The 10,481-nt window shown below is 49.9% G+C and overlaps 1 long non-coding RNA gene across 1 annotated transcript; it reads left to right on the top strand.

Moving 5' to 3' along the window:
- Window positions 1-4,403: 4,403 nt before the first annotated feature.
- LOC138814817 (uncharacterized) lies at window positions 4,404-8,416 on the top strand. Its single transcript, XR_011368099.1, has 2 exons — window positions 4,404-4,481; window positions 8,317-8,416. It is a non-coding gene; the product is annotated as an uncharacterized lncRNA (long non-coding RNA).
- The last annotated feature ends 2,065 nt before the right edge of the window (window positions 8,417-10,481 follow it).

Raw genomic sequence — 10,481 nt, 5'->3', positions numbered from 1 at the left:
GGGTTCAGCTCAGCAAATCACAAGGGATGCATCCATTCCTGTACCCAGCATTGTTCCGTCATGGATGGCAGGCCTGACTCCTTCCTCCCCCTCCTCATGGGTCCGTTCAGTGCTCAGCAGCCAACAAATCCAGGTTACCAGTGCCTGCTCAGACACAGCACAGAACCATGAGGATCCCCCAAAGCCTGAGGGTCAGGAACAGCCCTGAGTTCAAGCCCCAGGACTGGCACAAAAAACAATGTAGAGCCGGATGCTGGTGGCTCAGGCCTGTAATCCTAGTCAGAAAGGCTGAGATCTGAAGATCACAGTTCAAAGCCAGCCCGAGCAGGAAAGTCTGTGAGACTTAAAAACCACCAGAAAACAGGAAGTGGAGCTGCGGCTCAAAGGGACAGAGCACGGGCCTTGAAACAGCTCGGGGACTGCCTGGACCCTGAGTTCAAGTCCTATGACTGAAAAGAGAAAAGTATTGCAATGATGATGTAATATGTTGTATCATATAAATATTAATATATATAAAGTCTGGTGTGAGGGTACAGCTCAGCAATAGAGTGCATTTGGCATGTGGAAGTCCCGTGTTCCATGCCCAGCACACCAAATATCTGTGCACACAAACAAACTAAAATAGTTGCTTGTATGGGGAAGCCAATAAATTGTGACTGCTGCAGGAGCCCTGAGGGGGTGGGCTTCCCCCTCCCTGGGGTCCTGGAGGCCAGGTCCCACTGTCAGCCAACCTTGCCAGTTCTGGCCTCAACCTTGGGACTCCCTAAAGGCAGGTCGGTGCGCAGCCACCAGGCGGCAGCATGGACCAGAGAACAGAGCCCAGGCCGTTGCCGAGGTTCTCACCCCTCTCCCATGCTCTTCCGCACACAGGTTGGCAGTGGTCATCCCGGACCTGCCTGTTCTGCTAGCCCTGGTTAACCGGCATCCCTGGACCTGCCCCACATTGGCCCCTGTTGAAACAAGGCTGAGAAAACAAACTGCATAACTGGAGAAGGAGCGCTGCGGCTGTGAATGGTCGCCTCACCTGCCCCGACTCCCACCTGGGAGGGGCTCATCTGACAGCCCTGAGCTGCTGGGGTGCAAGACTAAACCCTAGTGTTTGGAGGCGCCATGTACCAACTCTCTACCTTGCCACTAATACAAATGGTAGAGAGAGGGGTGAATGAGGAACAGAAGGGAATGGTGAGGGGAGGAGGCTGGGCTGATGGGGACAGATTAACCAGCCTAGAAAGCCTGGACCCTGACATTCTCAACTCAACAGGCAGCTACGGCTGGATCCCGTGGCTCTTGCCTATAATCCTATTCAGTAGGCTGAGATCTGAGGTCTAAGAGACTCATTTCCAATCAGCAGAAAGCCACAGGTGTGGTGCAAATGGTACAGTGCCAGCCTTGCTTGAAAAAGCCAAGAGTGCAAAGCTTTGAGTTCCAGCCTCAGTCCCAGCACAGAAGCTGGGGGGTGGGGGCTTGCTTATCTTCAAGGCGAGCATCTGCCCCACGCTGTACAGCAGAGAGGAGCAAAGCGTATCCAGAGAAATCTTTTTTTTTTCTTTTTTTTTGGGGGGGGTCCAGTCGTGGGGCCTGAACTCTGGGCCTGGGCGCTGTCCCTCAGCTCTTCAGCTCAAGGCTAGCGCTCTACCACTTGAGCCACAGCGCTACTTCCGGCTTTTTTCTTTTTGCTTATGTGGTGCTGAGGAATCGAACCCAGGGCCTCATGCATGCAAGGCAAGTGCTCTACCACTGAGCCACCTTCCCAGCCCCTCCAGAGAAATCTTGAGGTCTCCTTCACAGACACATTTAAGAAACATCTGTGTTCTAGAAGGTTCTAAAGCCCACCAAATGGTAACTAGGACTTTTTATGGATGCAAAATGGAGGCCAAAATGCCAAGCATTTCTCCTCTTCCAGTTAGTAATTCATATCCCTAAGAAAGGACCCAGTGCTGGATGCTTGTGGCTCACCCTGTATTCCTAGTTACTCAGGAGGCTGAGATCTGAAGATCTTGGTTCAAAGCCAGCTGGGCAGAAGAGTCCACAAGACCCTTATGTCCAAATAACCTGTGAAAACCTGGAAGTGGATCTGTGGCTCAAGTGATAGAGCACTAGCTTTGAATGAAAGAGCCAAGCAAGAGCACAAGGCCGAGTTCAAGCCCCAGTACTGGCAGAAAAGAAAGAAAGAGAAGAAGAGGGACTGGGTTCTGTCTGAGCTTTTGTGTGCAAGGCTAGCGCCTACTACCTTGAGCAATAGCACCACTTCCAGTTTTCTGGTGGTTAACTGGAGATGAGTTTCATGGACCTTCTTGCCTAGGCTGCCTTCAAACTTGATCTTCCTATCTGTCTCCTGAATAGCTAGGATTACGGGCATGAGCAACTGGTGCTAGGCCCCAGTGCTTTAAAAAAAAAAAAAAAAGAATTAATTATTTAATTAATTTTTCTCGGTCCTGGGGCCTGAACTCTGGGCCTGGGCGCTGTCCCTGAGCTCCTCAACACAAGGCGAGCGCTCTACCACTTGAGCCACAGCACCGCTTCTGGTTTTTTGGTGGTTAATGAGAGATAAGAGTCTCATTGGTGTCTGGGAAGGTGGCTCAGTGGTAGAGCGCTTGCCTTGGCCCTGGGTTCGATTCCTCAGCACCACATAAGCAGAAAAAGCCAGAAGTGGGGCTGATGCTCAAGTGGTAGAGCACTAGCCTTGAGCTGAAGAGCTGAGGGACAGCGCCCAGGCCCAGAGTTCAGGCCTCATAACTGACAAAAAAAAAAAAAAAAAAAAAGTCTCACAGACTTTCCTGCCAGGCTGGCTTTGAACCATGATCTTCAGATCTCAGCCTCCTGAGTAGCTAGTATTTCAGGCATGAGCCAATGGCACCCAGCTCCCAGTGCTCTTTAGCAAAGGCTGTTTAGTTTCTAAGGACCCAGTACAGTGTAACACAGATAAGCAAATATGATGGGTGTGTGTGTGTGTGTGTTTCTTTTTGATGTGTTCAGCTCTTCCTCTTTAAAATGCTGAGTTTAGACCACAGGCCTAGCTGTCATTTCCCCAATTCCTCTAGAAGGGGCCAGGCATCCGGTGAGTGACTCAGGCTTTCTTTGAGGGAGGGTAAAGATTAGGTGGAGCTGTAGAGTGACCCCCCTCAGCATCTAAGCCTTTTGCAAACAACCCTCTCACAAACCTCCCAGAAAGCTAGGAGGTAACCACCCTACACACCCTCTGGGTTGTTGAATTCTAGCCTTTCCCTTCTTTGAGCTATTTTACAGCTCTGTAAATTATAGGCGGATGAAAATCCCTTCCTTCCCTTCCGGTCCAGTGGAGGTTTCCCTCCCCCTGCCCCTGCAGTGGAAAAACCAGTTTTGCTCTAATTTGCATACTCATTTCAATATCCTGACCTCTAAGATACAAGCCTTGTGGCCAGCATTGCACTTCCCTCCCTTGACAGTTAAGAGCTGTGGTTAAAGCCAGGTGCTGGTGGCTCAAGCCAGTGAGCCTACCTACTCAGGAGGTTGAGATGTGAGGATCAAAGTTCAAAGCCGGGCAGTAAAGTTCCCAGGGGATTCTCCAATTAATCACTCAAAAACTGTAAGTGGAGCTGTGGTTCAAAGTGGTAGAGTTGAGCAAAAGAGCTCAAGGACAGCACTAGGCCCTGAGTTTAAGCCCCATGACTGACAAAAAAAAAAAAAAAGGAAGAAAGAAAGAAAAAAGAGAGAGAAGTGGTTAATACCCGAGGCTTGTTCTTTAGGTCCAAGCACCAGTCATGATTTTAACTCTTGGAAAATATCTTTTTCTTTTTTCCCTGAGGTACTGGGGGTGGGACCCAGTCTTGGATACAACTCTCAAGCAAGCGCCCAAGCCCTGAGCCACATCCCCAGCATGGAAAACTCTCTCAACCCTTCCTTTGTCAGTTGTTTAGGGGACAGCTTTTTGGGCCTGGGGAAGCAGTGGGGCCCCCTAGCTGGTTAGGCAGCTGTCAGGAGGAAGGGCAGGAGGCAGTCTGTGAAGGAGTGGGCAGAGGGAGGGAAGGCAGAGAGGGAGGGAGGGCTCACTAGGCCTGGGACTAGATTAAGGCAAAGTTCACGATCTGGTTGAGCAGCTAACTAGCTACTTGACCTTGAGGCCACCTCTTAAAACTGTGAAGGACAGAGAAAACTGACTTCCTGGCATGGTTGTGTTTGGCGATCAGGTCCTGTTCCTGCTGGTCAAGTAAGGCTGGGCAGCCTGCCCGGAGGAGGCTGCTTAAGGATGATAAAGTGGACAGCAGGAATAGCAGCAGCCTCAGGCCACAAATTAGACCTCCCTGAGCGCTACCGACGGCCTTCAATTAAAGGCTTTGCAAAGGCCCCTGGAGACTCCATTAGTAGATTCTAGTTGGAAGTTTAGCTAAATCTTAGAGCTTTATCTTTGCCTTCACCTCCTCCAGGGGCTGTCCTGTAGCCCCCCAGGACCTTCCTGGTAACACCAAAGGAGAAGAAGCTGCTGTCACTGGATGCGAGTGAGGGTAAGTGAAGTTTCCCTTTTTAAAGTAGGGACTCGGGGCTGGGAAGGTGGCTCAGTGGTAGAGCGCTTTGCCTTGCATGCCTGAGGCCCTGGGTTTGATTCCTCAGCACCACATAAGCAAAAAAGAAAAAAGCTGGAAGTGGCGCTGTGGCTCAAGTGGTAGAACGCTAGCCTTGAGCTGAAGAGCTGAGGGACAGCGCCCAGGCCCCCAGGCCCCACGACCGGACCCCAAAAAAAAAAAAAAAGTAGGGACTCTGTCCACGGCTGGTGGTTCATGGCCTGTAATCCTAGCTACTCAGGAGGCTGAGATCTGAGGATTGTGGTTCAAAGCCAGCTCAAAAGCAGAAGAGCAGGAAAGTCTGTGCAACTCTGATTCAAAGTGGTAGAGCACTAGCCTTGAGCAAAAGAGCTCAGGGATAGCACCCATGCCCTATGACCAGGAAAGAAGAGGAGGAGGAGGAGGAAGACGAAGAGGAGGTAGAGGCAGAGGAGGCTGGGACTGTGGCTTAGTGGTAGAGTGCTTGCCTAACTTGCATGATTCCTCAGTCCACATAAACAGAAAAGGCCGGAAGTGGCACTGTGGCTCAGGCAATAGAAAGCTTTGAGCAAAAGATCAGGGACAGTGCCTAGGCCCTGAGTTCAAGCCCCAGGATTGAAAAAAAAAAAAATCTCTTGGATTTGTTAGCTAGCTCAGGCTGGCTTCAAATCACAACCCTCAGATCTCAACCTCTGGAGTAGCCAGGATTACAGGTGTGAGCTTCACCGTCTCTTATTATCTTCCCACACGCATTGAAGACACAGGTGGGTGGACACCTGCAAACTCCTGCAGCAGGAGGAAGGCGAAGAACAAGCTGGGCAGGTGAATTGGGGTCAGTGTTATAAACAGGCAGACCAGGGGCCTATGGTCCTATTGTGGCAAGCAGGGTGGACTGCCTGCGGGGGGAGAGCGTGAACTGGCCCAGATGGCCTCAGTGTGTCATGAAGGTAGGAGGCTCTTACTTCCTTCTTCCTCTGGGCTTTGATCCCAGTTCCCCGAGGGAGGAGAAGCCTGGATTCCTGGGGGAGAAGGCCCCCAGGTCCTCCACCTGGTCTGCCCTCCTAGAGGCCCAGACCTGGTCCCCGCTGTCAGCACTGCTCCCCTACACCCTCTTTCTGAGCCTTGGTAAGTTTCCATGTTGGCTGCTCCATCTGAGTCAGGCTTGACCTGTCACCCAGGACCCAGGTCACAGGAAGCTGGGAGTTTCCCTCAGTCAGGGCTGAGTTCAGGCACTACGCTTCACCGCCCCACGCACTCCCTCCAGGGGACCATCAGATGTGGCAGTCAAAAAAAAGAAAAAAAAAAAAAAAAAAAGACCACAGGGTGGGTCTCCCTGGAATCTCAGTGACTGGGGAACTTCCAGGGCTGACTACTGGAGAAAATAACCCCAGGGCAGCCACTGATTGAGATGTTACTGCCAGCCTGGGGCTCATACTGCCAGAACCAGACCCCCCCCCTCCTCCCCCGGCCCCACCCCATGCCCGTGTGCGAGGAGAGCCAGGGGGACAGCACCTGGCCTCCCGCAGGGCCCCTCAGGCCTCACGCCCTGAATGTAAAGGGAGCAAGCAGGTGAGGTGGCCCTTTCCTCTCAGCTAAGCCTCCTGCCAGCAGGGGGCGACGTGGAGCCGACAGAGGGCGGGGGGGGGGGGGGGGGGGGTGCGGTCTTCAGGTGATGTAAACAGGTGGTGGATGGATACTAACCCGGGAGAGGGTGGAGGTGGTGGAAACTGACCTTGGGATGTGAGTTGAGCAGGAAGTGCCAGGTTCCGTGGGGGAAAGGGTGAAATCTGCCAGCTTTCTGGAGTTGGGAAACCAGAGGGGAGGAAAGGTGAAGGGAGGGGTGGGTCCTGGAAATCCGGGGAATCTGGGGAGGTGCAGTTACTTGTCGTGAGGTGTGTGGGGCTGTTCTCAGGGTGTGAGCTATTTGCTTTACACCCTGAGAATTGCCGCACAGGCCTGCACAGGCCAGCCTTGGGTAAATATTTATGGAATGAACGAGGGCTGTGTGTGTGTGCTGGTTGGGGTCACTTAAAAGCTTTGTATGTGCCAATCTTGGGGTTTAAACTCTGGGCCTATGTGCTGTTACTGAGCTTGCTGTGTTTTTGTTTTTTGTCAGTCATGGGACTTGAACTCTGGGCCTGGGTGCTGTCCCTCAGCTCTTCAGCTCAAGGCTAGTGCTCTACCACTTGAGCCACAGCGCCACTTCTGGCTTTTTCTGCTTATGTGGTGCTGAGGAATTGAACCCAGGTCCTCATGCATGTGAGGCAAGCACTCTACCATTGAGCCACCTTCCCAGCCCTGGTTTTTGTTTGTTTTATTGTCTGGTTGTGGGGCTTAAACTCAGGACCTGAGAACTATCCCTGAGCTCCTTTGCTCAGGGCTAGCACTCTATCACTTTGAGCAGCAGCTCCACTTCTGGTTTTCTAGTGGTTAATTGGAGATAAGAGCTCCTGTTCCTGCTAGTTTTGAACCACCATCCTCATAGCTCAGCCTCCTGAGTAGCTAGGATTACAGGTGTGAGCCACCAGCACTTGGCTCCTGGAGCTTGTTTTCCCTCTACTAGTGCTATACCACTTTGAGCCACAGCACCATTTCTGGTTTTTGTGTAATTAATTAGAGATAAGAGTGTCAAGGGTTTTCCTATCTGGGTTGGCTTTGAACCGTCTTGAACTTCAGATCTCAGCCTTCTTTTTTTTAATTTTTTTTGGTGGGTTGTGGGGCTTGAACTCTGTGTTTGGGCACTGTCCCTCAGCTCTTCAGCTCAAGGCAAGTGCTCTACCGCTTGAACCACAGCACCACTTCTGGTTTTCTAGTGGTTTACTGGAAATAAGTGTCTCACGGAGGGGCTGGGAAGGTGGCTCAGAGGTAGAGCGCTTCCCTTGCATGCATGAGGCCCTGGGTTTGATTCCTCAGCACCACATAAGCAAAAAAAAAAAAAAGCCAGAAGTGGTGCTGTGGCTCAAGTGGTAGAGCGCTAGCCTTGAGCTGAAGAGCTGAGGGACAGCGCCCAAGCCCAGAGTTCAGGTCCCATGACCAGACCCAAAAAAAAAGAGTCTCATGGAGTTTCCTGCCCAGGCTGGCTTTGAACCGTGATCCTCAGATCTCAGCTTCCTGTGTAGCTAGGATTGCAGGCATGAGCCACCGGCACCCAGCTCAGCCTTCTAAGCTTCTAAGTAGCTAGAATTACAGGGGTTAAAATAGATTAATGGTACAAGTGCATGGTCAGACACATGCCAAGCAAGAAATAAATCCTATCTCAAAATAGTGCAGAACAGGACTAGAAATGTGGCTCACTGGTAGAACACCTACCTAGCAAATTGCAAGGTCCTAAATTCAAACCCATATTCAACTCCAAGAATAATTATTTTAACCAAAAAGTCACATAGAAAAATGTTAATAATGGGGCTGGGAAGGTGGCTCAGTGGTAGAGGGATTTATTGTGACTACATTTATCACTGGCACCCAAGTCCCTGTAATGATTAAGATCAGGACATCACTGAAGGTGCAGACACTTGTAGGACCCTTGTGTTAAGCATTTATTTAAAATGAAACCTTCTGGACTGGAAATGTGGCTTAGAGATAGAGCGCTTGCCTAGCATGCAGGAAGCCCTGGGTTCAATTCCTCAGCACCACATACACAGAAAAAGCCAGAAGTGGCGCCATGGCTCAAGTGGTAGAGTGCTAGCCTTGAGCACAGAGAGGCTCAAGGACAGTGCACAGGTCCTGAGTTCAAGCCCCAAGACTGGCAAAAATAAATACATAAGTGAAATGAAACATTCCGTCTCTCTTTGTATTTCAGTGCCAGCTCACAATGCACAGGGACAGAGCTTTTACATTCTTCAATGCTATTCCCACTGTAAAACAATGAAACAGGACACAGAGGAAAAAAAAAAAGGTAATTTTATTTTCTTTTTCCTATTGTTTTAACCAAGTAATCATTGAGATAATAATCCACATATCACAAAAGGTATTTTTCACCAGTAGTTTTTCCTGTGTACAGAGTTACTTAGCCATCACCACTCTGTAAACCAGAGAAGTCCCTACTCAGCCTCCCAGCCACTAACAGCCACGAGTTGACTTTTTGTTTTTATGGATTCGCTTTCCTATCTGTGTGTGTGTCTGTGTGTGCGTGCATAAGTATGCTCACTCTTAGGGCTTTTAACCTGGCTTAGTTTTTTCCACTTAAAGCTGGCACTCTACCACTTGTACCACACTTCTACTTCCTGCATTTTGCTGGTTATTTGAGTTTGCCTGTCCTGGGGTAGGCTCAAACCGTGATCCTTACATCTCAGCCTCCTGAGTAGTTAGAATTACAGGCATGAGCCACTTGGCTCAGCTGACTTGCTTATTCTTGGCATTTCACATATAGAAAGAGGTATGAATGCAATCTTTGATGACTGGCTTCTTTCATGAGTGTTATGATTGCAAGATTTGTATGTGTGGTGTCAGTCTCTCATTCCTTTTCCTATGAAATACATCCATTGTGCCATTACACTGTGCTGTGCCTGTCTACTAGCTGATAGACACAGGTTATTCCCACATTTGGGCTGTAATGAACAATGTTGCTATGCTCACTCGTATGCAGGTTTTTGTGAAGACAAATGTTTTCTTTCTTTTTTTTTTGATCGGTCATGGAGCCTAAACTCTGGACCTGGGCGCTGTCCCTCAGCTCTTCAGCTCAAGGCTAGCACTTTACCACTTGAGCCACAGTGCCACTTCTGGCTTTTTTTGCTTATGTGGTACTGAGGAATCAAACCCAGGACCTCATGCATGTGAGGCAAGCACTCTACCACTGAGCCACCTTCCTAGCTCAAATGTTTTCATTTCTCTTGGGTATATACCACAATGTAGAATTTTCTGGGCCATCTGGTAACTTCTATCATGTGTATATTGTCCAAATTATTTACAATAAACACATAATATTTCTACAGGCCTTGTATGGAATGCATTCTACTATCCCCTTATTCCTCCTAGTTCTTTTATTATCATGATGATTTGTGGTACTGGGGTTTGCACTTAGGGCCTTCTGCTCTCTAGGAAAGTGCTCTACCACTTGAACAACCGTACCAGCCAGTCCCTTTTTGCCTTGGTTACTTTTGTTTTTGTTTGCTGGGGTTGGAACTCAGAGATGATCACCATGGCCCTCAATATATTCCCAGCCCTGGCTTGGTTATGTTTGAGTTATGCCTAGGTCAGCCTGAGGTTTAATCCTACTTGTAGCTAGGATTACAGGTATGACCACCAGTACTGGGCAGTGAATGGATATTAAAGACCTCATTTATGTGAGATCAAGTGTGTGCATAAAACAGGACTCTGGGGGCTGGGAAGGTGGCTCAGTGGAAGAGTGTTTGCCTTGCATGCATGAGGCTCTGGGTTCGATTCTTCCTCAGCACCACAGAAGCAGAAAAAGCCAGAAGTGGCGCCATGGCTCAAGTGGTAGAGCACTAGCCTTGAGCTGAAGAGCTGAGGGACAGCACCCAGGCCCAGAGTTCAGGCCCCACAACTGACAAAACAGGACTCTGTGATGGGACTTCTGAGTGCACCCTCACGCTGGGTTCTCAGGTTACCGGTGTGAATGGTGGCTTGAATCCCACTCTTTGCCAGATAACTTCAGGCACATTGCTGTGCCTCTGAAGGCCTCTGTTTCCCCATTAGTAATCTGGGGAGGGGCAGACAGTATATCTCCAGTTTTCTTTGCATTCAAGGAGAAAATGACTTTTTTCCCCCCTGGCGGTTCTGGGGATCAAACTCGGGCCTTGAGGTCCACTTGCTAGGCAAGTACTATCCTGCAGAGCGTCCTCTCTCAGCCGTCTGCTTTGCTGCCAGTGGCTCATGCCTGTAATCCTAGCTGCTCAGGAGGCTGAGATCTGAGGATTGAGGTTCAAAGCCAGCCGAGGCAGGAAAGTCCGTGAAACTCTTATTTCCAATAAACCACCAGAATACTGGAAGTGGCGCTGTAGCTCA

Source organism: Dipodomys merriami, unplaced genomic scaffold (genome assembly GCF_024711535.1).
Source record: "Dipodomys merriami isolate MVZ:Mamm:240054 unplaced genomic scaffold, mDipMer1.0.p SCAF_613, whole genome shotgun sequence".
NCBI classification, from domain to species: Eukaryota; Metazoa; Chordata; class Mammalia; order Rodentia; family Heteromyidae; genus Dipodomys; species Dipodomys merriami.
Note: the sequence above shows the minus strand (reverse complement) of the source record. Positions and strands in the feature narration are given on the sequence as shown.